Genomic DNA, 11331 nt, shown 5'->3' with positions numbered 1-11331 from the left:
GGCATAAACCACTGTACCGGCGCACAGGAGGGCTCAGAAGGGAAGGAGCGCCAATTAGCCTTTCCAGTTCAGATTTTACTGAAGAAGTTTCTGAGCCCCAGGTGCGTTTGCAGTGCCCCTGTAGTGTCAGTAGAATAACCCCCCTCCAAAAGTCACCCCATTTAGAAAAGTGCACCCCTCAAAAAATACATCTTGGGGTGCAGTGAGCGGTTTGACCCCACAGGTATTGGAAGAAAGTATTCAAAAGAAGACAGTAAAAATGAAAAAAATTGAATTTTTCCAATAATATGTTTGTTTAGTTTGAAATTTCTCAATTTCACAAGGAACAGGGGAGAAAACTCACCCCAAAATATGTAACGCAGCTTCTCCTGAGTAGAATGGTACCCCATATGTGGGCATAAACCACTGTATGGGCACACAGCCGGGCTCAGAAGGGAAGGAGCGCCACTTAGCATTTTGAGTGCAGATTTTTCTGAAGAAGTTTCTGAGCGCCAGGTGCGTTTGCAGAGCCCCTGTAGTGTCCGCAGAATAGAATTCCCCCAAAAAATCACCCCATTTAGGAAAGTGCACCCCTCAAAGAATTCATCTTAAGCTTAAGGTGTGGTGACCATTTTGACCCCACAGGTATTAGAGGAAAGTATTCAAAACTAGACAGTAAAAATGAAAAAATTTTATTTTTCCAATAACATGTTTGTTTAGTTTGAAATTTCTTAATTTCACTAGGAACAGGGGAGAAAAAACCACCCCAACATTTGTAACGCAGATTCTTCTGAGTACAATGGTACCCCATATGTGGGCATAAACCACTGTATGGGCACACAGCCGGTCAATCTGGGGTGGTTACGGGCAATCTGGGTTGGTTACGGGCAATCTGGTGGTGTTAACTGGCTATATGGGGTGGTTACGGGCAATCTGGGAGTGTTTACTGGCTATCTGGGGTGGTCACGGGCAATCTGGTGGTGTTAACTGGCTATCTGGGGTGGCGAAGGGCAAACTGGGGTGGCGACGGGCAATCTGGGGAGGTGACGGGCAATCTGGGGAGGCGACGGGCAATCTGGGGAAGTGACGGGCAATCTGGGGAGGCGGCGGGCAATCTGGGGTGGTTGCGAGCAATCTGGGGTGGTTACAGGCAATTTGGGGAGGCGGCGGGCAATCTGGGGAAGTGACGGGCAATCTGGGGAGGCGGCGGGCAATCTGGGGAGGCGACGGGCAATCTGGGGAAGTGACGGGCAATCTGGGGAGGCTGCGAGCAATCTGGGAGAACAGTAACAACATGAGCCTTACCATTTCGTGAACCAGGCCGGTAAGAGATCACAAAGTTGAATCGATTAAGAAACAAACTCCACCGTACTTCTGATGAATTCAAGATTACGATGGTCAGTCAGAACCACTGTTTGCTGTGCTGCTCCTTCTAAATGATGTCTCCATTCTTGGAAGGCAGCAATGTAGAAGAACGGACAAACATGAACAGAGAGGGGCGCTCATATAGTGTAGTAGCTCAATGGAGTGGAATTTCCAATATAAAAAGCAAGTTGTAGACTAACCTTCTCGTGTTGTGCGTACGATAGGCACAACACTAGCAAAGCCCAAATTAACTCAGAAGTCCGCAGCCAGGCGAACAGTGGTAGTGGTCGGCCCCCGTCTAGATGCCGATACTTGCCAAATGTGTATACGAGATAGACTGTAGATAGCTGATATAGCCTCGGCACAGGACTTGCAAGACGTACTCTCCAGTATTATTCATAAAATTGGTTTAATGAGCAACGCGTTTCGGCGACGTACTGCCGCCTTTATCACGCTCCTACATCATGTATACAAATGATCCTTTTTATACACTCCATTAGGTTCTGTGACCGCCCACCTAAGGGGCGGAGGCCAGTGTCACATGACTTCATGGGTATCACATGACTTCATGGGTATCACATGACTTCATGAGTATCACATGACTTCATGGGTATCACATGACTTCATGGGTATCACATGACTTCATGAATATCACATGACTTGGAAGGCAGCAATGATAGCTAGAAGTTCTTTGTTCCCCACATAATAATTACTCTCTGAAGAAGTCAGTCGGGGAGAGAAGTAAGCACAAGGATGCAACAAGTCCTTATCTCCTGTTCTTTGGGATAGAATACCCCCTATTGCATCCACTTCAACAATAAAAGCATGTTCAGGGTCAGGATGAATTAGTAGAGGAGCTGTGGTAAACTTAGTCTTTAGACAGGTAAAGGCATTCTGTGCCTCAGGAGACCAAACAAAGCGTATTCCTTTCTTCGTTAATTGAGTAATGGGTGCAATTATCGCTGAAAAATTCTTGATAAATCGTCGGTAGAAATTAGTAAATCCTACAAATCGTTGAACTTCCCTCCCATTCTTTGGAGTTGGCCAGTCAATAATTGCTTGAATCTTGCTATTGTCCATGTGCAGACCTAGGGCGGAAATGACATAACCCAAGAACTGGATCTCTGTGTGATGAAATTCACATTTCTCTAACTTAATGTAGAGTTGGTGTATTCTTAGGCGCTCCAGTACGGCTCTCACATGATTCTGATGCTCTTCTTTAGAATTAGAAAATATCGTTATGTCATCCAGATAAATGACCACAAACTGATCTAGCAAGTCTTTAGAGATGTCATTGATAAAGTGCTGGAATTTGGCTGGAGCGTTACAGAGTCTGAACGGCATTACTAAATATTCAAAATGTCCATAACATGATGGAAATGCTGTCTTCCATTCATCCCCTGCTTTAATCTGCACCAGGTTATAGGCACCCCTTAGATCCAGTTTGGTGAAAATCTTTGCATGACAAACTCTGTCCAGTAGCTCAGGAATCAATGGCAGTGGGTAACTATTCTTTATGGTAACTTTATTTAGTTCTCTGTAGTCCACACAAGGTCTTAAGCTGCCATCCTTCTTTTTAACAAAAAATATAGGTGCCCCTGCCGGGGAAGTAGATGATCGGATGAAGCCTTTAGCTAAACTCTCATCAATGTATTCTTTAATGCCATCAGTTCTGGTTCAGCCATCGAGTACATGCTTCCAAAGGGTATAATTGGGCCAGGAAGTAGTTCAATGGGACAGTCATAGGGTCGATGTGGAGGCAGTTTGTTGGCATTCTTTTGGTCACATACATCTATATATGCTGAATTTGCAGATGGTAGTTTAGATGATAATTCAGGTTCTTCTGTCACATTGCCACACTGCTGTTTTGGTACAGTCTTAGAGGAGTTCTCCAGTAGAAAGGACACTTGTTGGCATTCCCAGTCAGTTGTGGGGTTTTGAGCTTGCAACCACGGAAGTCCCAAGATAATAGGAAAATGTGGAGAAGAAATAAGTAAGAAAGATAAGACCTCGCGATGATTAGGTTCCATAATTATTTCTAGTGGTACAGTCTCCAGTGGAGATCCATCAAGTTTCCATAAGAATGGGTGATAGTCTCTCTTGAAATCGTACTCCCTGTTTGTTCGCAAAAGAAATGTCCATAAAGTTCCCATTAGCTCCAGAATCCACCATGGTAGAGGTGGAAATCCACTGAGAATCAATCTAAAACTTCATGTGCAAAAAGCAGTGTGAATTCTTGGCTTCTTTTCTAATATTTGGTGCTATAGAAGAGATGGGGCGGATGACTGCATTCACTAGTGGCACGGGTTCTGAGGAGCCTGATTCATCTTCAGAAAGATCAGGATCTGTTATTACGACCATTATTACTGTCACTCTGCATAGGTTCAGTGTCAGGTTCATGATGACTCTTTATCTCAAAGTCTTTAGAGGTAGCAGGAGCTAATAGATAACGGTTGCTTTTGCGTATCCAGGTAGAACCCCACTTTTCTTGTCTGCGTCCTGATAACGAGTATCAATTCGGATACAATGGTGTACAAAAGTCAGTTTTGCAGCATTATTCCACTCAGTATCTATGACCCACCTTCTGAATTCTGTGGCATATTCAGCAACAGAGCGCCTGCCCTGACGTAAGGCCAATAATGTTGTATAATGCAGTAGCGGATTGGTTGGGGTTAGGGATGGTACAAACCAAGTTCGGTTCGGGTTCGTACGAACCCGAACCCTCAGTAATGATTCCCACTGTCTGCCCGCTCCGTGCAGTGGGCGGATCCAGCGGGAGGACCGCTTGGAAAACTGGGATACAGCCATAGCCATAGGCTGTATCCCAGTTTTCCAGGCGGTCCTCCCACTGTATCCGCCCGCTGCACGGAGCGGGCAGACAGCGGGAATCCGATGCCGAGCGTTTGGGTTCATCCAAACCCTAACCTCGGCGGGTTCGGACCATCCCTAGTTGGGAGAATGTCCGGAGGGGTGCAACTAGAATGTAGATAAGGATAATCCAACTTGAATGTAGGACAGTCTGGAGAAGATAGTTCTCTGGAGCAGGAGACTGGAACAAGTCACAACACTCAAGCAATGTTTGCATTGCCTCATGGTCAGAAGTAGGCCCAAACAGGAAGCAAAATGGCTGCCACACCATCCATAGTGACCATCTTGGAAAAGGGCAAAACAACAGCATCCAGTGGTAAGGTATGGAACTGCAGTATAATTTCTTCTAAACTACAAATGGCGGCCTCTAGTGGTCAAATGATAAAATATCAGAATCCTGACAGGAGGCCATTGTCTCCCTCCCTGCTGTCTGTACCTGTGGAGGCCATTGTCTTTGCTACCCACTGTCTGTACCTGTGGAGGGGCCATTGTCTCCGCTATCTGCTGTCTGTACCTGTGGAGGGGACATTGTCTCTCCTTCCTGCTGTCTGTACCTGTGGAGGCCATTGTCTCTGCTACCCACTGTCTGTACCTGTCGAGGGGCCATTGTCTCCGCTCCCTGCTGTCTGTACCTGAGGAGGCGCCGTTGTCTCCGCTCCCTGCTGTCTGCACCTGTGGAGGCCATCGTCTCCGCCCCCTGCTGTCTGTACCTGTGGAGGGGACATTGTCTCCGCTCCCTGCTGTCTGTACCTGTGGAGGGGACATTGTCTCCGCTCCCTGCTGTCTGTACCTGTGGAGGCCATTGTCTCCGCTCCCTGCTGTCTGTACCTGTGGAGGCGCCGTTGTCTCCGCTCCCTGCTGTCTGTACCTGTGGAGGGGCCATTGTCTCCGCTATCTGCTGTCTGTACCTGTGGAGGCCATTGTCTCCGCTCCCTGCTGTCTGTACCTGTGGAGGCGCCGTTGTCTCCGCTCCCTGCTGTCTGTACCTGTGGAGGGGCCATTGTCTCCGCTATCTGCTGTCTGTACATGAGGAGGCGCCCTTGTCTCCGCTCCCTGCTGTCTGTACCTGTGGAGGGGCCATTGTCTCCGCTATCTGCTGTCTGTACCTGTGGAGGCCATTGTCTCCGCTCCCTGCTGTCTGTACCTGTGGAGGCCATTGTCATCGCTGCCTGCTGTCTGTACCTGCGGAGGCCATTGTCATTGCTTCCTGCTGCCTGTACCAGTGGAGGCCATTGTCTCCGCTCCCTGCTGGCTGTATCTGTGGAGGTGCCGTCATCTCCGCTCCCTGCTGTCTGTACCTGTGGAGGGGCCATTGTTTCCGCTCCCTGCTGTCTGTACCTGTGGAGGCCATTGTCTCCGCTCCCTGCTGTCTGCACCTGTGAAGGCGCAGTTGTCTCCGCTCCCTGCTGTCTGCACCTGTGAAGGCCATAGTCTCCGCTCCCTGCTGTCTGTACCTGTGGAGGCGCAGTTGTCTCCGCTCCCTGCTGTCTGTACCTGTGGAGGCGCCGTTGTCTCCGCTCCCTGCTGTCTGTACCTGTGGAGGCGCAGTCGTCTCCGCTCCCTGCTGTCTGTACCTGTGGAGGCGCAGTCGTCTCCGCTCCCTGCTGTCTGTACCTGTGAATTAGGAGGTGAAGCCTCCTGATCTATCTCCAGTGTGACATCCAGTGTAATGTGATTCTATGGTGCCGTCTCCTAATGCACAGATACGCTCAGCAGTAGAGTTGATCAAACTTCGGGAAATCCTAGGTCCTATAGAACTCGAACATTCAGGAATCTGCCGCATTAGATTGCTGATGCCTTCCCGGTCCGTGGGAAAGGAGGAGACGTCTCGGCTATTACCTAGGATGAATCCCGGAATTCCAGGGGGCCCCGGGCACTCTCCTCCTCCTTCCCCAGCAATCTAATGCAGCAGGTTTGTGAATGTTCGAGTTCTATAGAACTTAGGATTTTCCAAGGTTTGATCAACTCCACTCAGCAGCAGAGACAACAGCAGTAATACCTCCAGTAAGGTATTCCGTCACCTCCAGTAAGGTATCCCATCACCTCCAGTAAGGTATTCCGTCACCTCCAGTAAGGTATTCCGTCACCTCCAGTAAGGTATTCCGTCACTACCAGTAAGGTATCCAGTCACCTCCAGTAAGGTATTCCGTCACCTCCAGTAAGGTATTCCTTCACCTCCAGTAAGGTATTCCGTCACTACCAGTAAGGTATTCCGTCACCACCAGTAAGGTATTCCGTCACCTCCAGTAAGGTTTTCCGTCACTACCAGTAAGGTATTCCATCACCCCCAGTAAGGTATCCCGTCACCTCCAGTAAGGTATCCCGTCACCTCCAGTAAGGTATCCCGTCACCTCCAGTAAGGTATCCCGTCACCTCCAGTAAGGTATCCCGTCACCTCCAGTAAGGTATTCCGTCACCTCCAGTAAGGTATCCCGTCACCTCCAGTAAGGTATTCCGTCACCTCCAGTAAGGTATCCCGTCACCTCCAGTAAGGTATTCCATCACCTCCAGTAAGGTATCCCGTCACCTCCAGTAAGGTATTCCATCACCTCCAGTAAGGTATCCCGTCACCTCCAGTAAGGTATCCCGTCACCTCCAGTAAGGTGTCCCGTCACCTCCAGTAAGGTATTCCGTCACCTCCAGTAAGGTTTTCAGTCACCTCCAGTAAGGTATTCCGTCACCACCAGTAAGGTATTCCGTCACCTCCAGTAAGGTTTTCCGTCACCTCCAGTAAGGTATCCCGTCTAGTGATGAGCGAATAGTGAGATATTCGAAAATTCGTGCGAATATTCGATCGAATATTCGATCCTATTAAAGTCTATGGGAACAAGTATTCGATTAGTGAAAACATCTATTTGGCCATTTGGAGGGTGAAACCGGAAGCTGGGGGGATTTGAACGCTTATCGAATATTTATGGAATATTCTCGGGGGTTATTCGTACGAATATTCGAATATCTCACTATTCGATCGAATATCTATTCGATCGAACAGTATTCGCTCATCACTAATTCCGTCACCTCCAGTAAGATTTTCTGTCACCAAATTCAAAATAGAAATAATTTAGAAAAATGACTCTTGTATCATGGTCGCTGTATATACAAGTACAGGTGTTTTATAGATCGGCGTAGGGAACCTTGCCTCACCAGCTGTTGCAAAACTACAACTCCCATCATACATGGACAGTCACAGCTAAAACTTTGGCTGTCCAGACATGATGGGAGTTGTAGTTCTGCAAAAGCTGGAGAGCCAAGGTTCCCCACACCTGCAGATAGTAGGTAAGGTTTATATAAATGTGATATATATTTGGGTAGGGCAGTTATTAAGGGGTTAAGTATGGAATAATGTACAACCAGACCCCTAAATAGACACTGGACACTCTCTTGTTTGTCTCCCCCATCCCAGACTGGTGTCACCCTTAACCCCCCTCCCCACTCCAGACTGGGCACCCTTCACCCTCCTCCCCACACTGGGCACCCTTCACTCTCCTCACCACACTGGGCACCCTTCACCCCCCTCCCCACACTGGGCACCCTTCACCCCCCTCCCCACACTGGGCACCCTTCACTCTCCTCCCCACACTGGGCACCCTTCACTCTCCTCCCCACACTGGGCACCCTTCACTCTCCTCCCCACACTGGGCACCCTTCACCCCCCTCCCCACACTGGGCACCCTTCACCCCCCTCCCCACACTGGGCACCCTTCACTCTCCTCCCCACACTGGGCACCCTTCACTCTCCTCCCCACACTGGGCACCCTTCACCCCCCTCCCCACACTGGGCACCCTTCACCCCCCTCCCCACTGGGCACCCTTCACCCTCCTTCCCAGACTGGGCACCCTTCACCCTCCTTCCCAGACTGGGCACCCTTCACCCCCTCTCCCCACACTGGGCACCCTTCACCCTCCTTCCCAGACTGGGCACCCTTCACCCCCTCTCCCCACACTGGGCACCCTTCACCCCCCTCCCCACTGGGCACCCTTCACCCTCCTTCCCAGACTGGGCACCCTTCACCCTCCTTCCCAGACTGGGCACCCTTCACCCCCTCTCCCCACACTGGGCACCCTTCACCCTCCTTCCCAGACTGGGCACCCTTCACCCCCTCTCCCCACACTGGGCACCCTTCACCCTCCTTCCCAGACTGGGCACCCTTCACTCTCCTCCCCACACTGGGCACCCTTGATTGTCCTCCCCAGACTGGGCACCCTTCACCCTCCTCCCCACACTGCGCACCCTTCACCCTCCTCCCCACACTGGGCACCCTTGATTGTCCTCCCCACACTGGGCACCCTTCACCCTCCTCCCCACACTGGGCACCCTTGATTGTCCTCCCCAAACTGGGCACCCTTCACCCTCCTTCCCAGACTGGGCACCCTTCACTCTCCTCCCCACACTGGGCACCCTTGATTGTCCTCCCCAGACTGGGCACCCTTCACCCTTCTCCCCAGACTGGGCACCCTTGATTGTCCTCCCCACACTGGGCACCCTTCACCCTCCTTCCCAGACTGTGCACCCTTCACCCCCCTCCCCACACTGGGCACCCTTCACTCTCCTCACCACACTGGGCACCCTTCACCCCCTCCCCACTCCAGACTGGGCACCCTTCACCCCCCTCCCCACACTGGGCACCCTTCACTCTCCTCCCCACACTGGGCACCCTTAACCCCCCTCCCCACTCCAGACTGGGCACCCTTCACCCTCCTCCCCACACTGGGCACCCTTCACCCCCCTCCCCACTGGGCACCCTTCACCCTCCTTCCCAGACTGGGCACCCTTCACCCCCCTCCCCACACTGGGCACCCTTCACCCTCCTTCCCAGACTGGGCACCCTTCACTCTCCTCCCCACACTGGGCACCCTTGATTGTCCTCCCCAGACTGGGCACCCTTCACCCTCCTCCCCACACTGGGCACCCTTCACCCTCCTCCCCACACTGGGCACCCTTGATTGTCCTCCCCAGACTGGGCACCCTTCACCCTCCTCCCCACACTGAGCACCCTTGATTGTCCTCCCCACACTGGGCACCCTTCACCCTCCTCCCCACACTGGGCACCCTTCACCCTCCTTCCCAGACTGGGCACCCTTCACTCTCCTCCCCACACTGGGCACCCTTCACCCTCCTTCCCAGACTGGGCACCCTTCACCCTCCTCCCCACACTGGGCACCCTTGATTGTCCTCCCCACACTGGGCCTAAACCAATGGCTCTTCCCACCCTGGTGTTACCAGGCTGCTGTCGTTTGGTTTTTAACCCGGCTGGTTATAAAAATGGGACCCTATGCGTTTTTTAAAAAATAAATAAATAATTAAAAAAAAATGCATAGGGTCCCCCCTATTTTTATAACCAGCCGGGTTAAAAACCAAACGACAGCAGCCTGGTAACACCAGGGTGGGAAGAGCCATTGGTTTAGGCCCTCCCCAGCCTAAATCTTACCAGCCTGCTGCCGCCCGGTCCAGGAGACCACTGGCACCCGGCTCTTCCCAGTACCCCTGGTGGCATTGGGTACTGGGGTAATAATGGGGGGTTAGTGTTAGCCATTTTATACCGGCTAACACTAGGCCCCAACTTAGTAATGGATTCCGTCTATTAGACGGCTTCCACTACTAAGTCTATAAAGTAAAGAAATAAAGACAAGACCCAAGTTAAAAAAAAATTTTTTATTCAAATAAAAACACCCCCACACCCCTCATTGACCATTTTATTAAAAAAAAACATTAAAAAAACGCTGGTCATCGACGTAGTCCACGGAATCCGACGTAATCCCCAGGATACCGATATCTGAAAAACAAAAAGGGAGAAACACACAAAAAACACACAAACAGGAGCACAACACCCATCATTGTGAGCGGTGTTGTGCTCCTTACAGTATGCAGCCTCTTTACAGATCGCTGCTTACAGTCTGGCCCCCAAGGGGTTAAGGGAGGATGTATTGCATCCCCCTTAACCCCCTGGGGGCCAGACTGATGTCAGACTGCACCCATCCCAGCAAGGAAGGGGTTAAGTGACCCCCCCTTCCTTGCTGGGAGGGGTGCAGTGCTGGGGAGGGGGTGTGGAGAGCTGTATACTCACCCCGATGTGTCCTCTTCGCTGGTCCGCAGCACAATGAAGTCACTGTACTGCGGACCGGCTCATTATATGTGCGCTCAGCCGATCAGCCAATCAGCTGAGCGCACATATAATTCTAAATGTTTCTTCTAATAATGCTATTGTGATAACATAATTAGAAGAAACATTTGATGTTTTCATTACAGTAAAGTGATGATTAGTACAGAAAGCTCTATTACCGGCAATATGAATTAACGGCTTATGGAGCTTCCTGTACTAATTAATATTTAATTAATAAAACACATTTTCGTTGTAATAAAATCAGTTTCGTTGTTCAATAATTAAATTCTAACGAATCCATCATTGTGCAATTAAATATACTGTCAAAAAATAAATATATATAGAAATATACATTTATTTATATATCTATTTATTTTAACAGTATATTTAATTGCAAAATGATGGATTTGTTTAAATTTAATTATTGAACAACGAAAGGGACTTTATTACAAAGAAAATGTGTTTTATTAATTTAATATATTGACCATGAGAGACATCGGCATTAGTGCAGAGGATCGCAAACCCCGGTAATAGCGATTCATGTAAACTGTGTCCCTGCTTTCCCAGATGCAGCCAGAGGTGTTTCCATCACTTTCTTAAGATTTTATTTGTTATTTTTAGTTGAACCAGATTTCCAAGTAAATGACCGTATGTTTTCAGCCGCATGTCTATTTTTTCCCACGGCCGGAGTTTCATCCGCACATTTACAGCCGCATAAAAAATACAGCCGCACAGTTACATAGTGTGAACCTAGCATAATGGTAGGTGCAGTATAATGGTGGGTGCAGTATATGGGGGAGGGGGTGCAGTATATGGGGGAGGGGTGCAGTACAGTATAATGGTGGGTGCAGTAGTACATGGGGGAGGGGTGCAGTACAGTATAATGGTGGGTGCAGTATATGGGGGAGGGGTGCAGTACAGTATAATGGTGGGTGCAGTATATGGGGGAGGGGTGCAGTACAGTATAATGGTGGGTGCAGTATATGGGGGAGGGGGTGCAGTATATAGGGGAGGGGTG

Source organism: Dendropsophus ebraccatus, chromosome 13 (genome assembly GCF_027789765.1).
Source record: "Dendropsophus ebraccatus isolate aDenEbr1 chromosome 13, aDenEbr1.pat, whole genome shotgun sequence".
Lineage (NCBI taxonomy): Eukaryota > Metazoa > Chordata > Amphibia > Anura > Hylidae > Dendropsophus > Dendropsophus ebraccatus.
Note: the sequence above shows the minus strand (reverse complement) of the source record.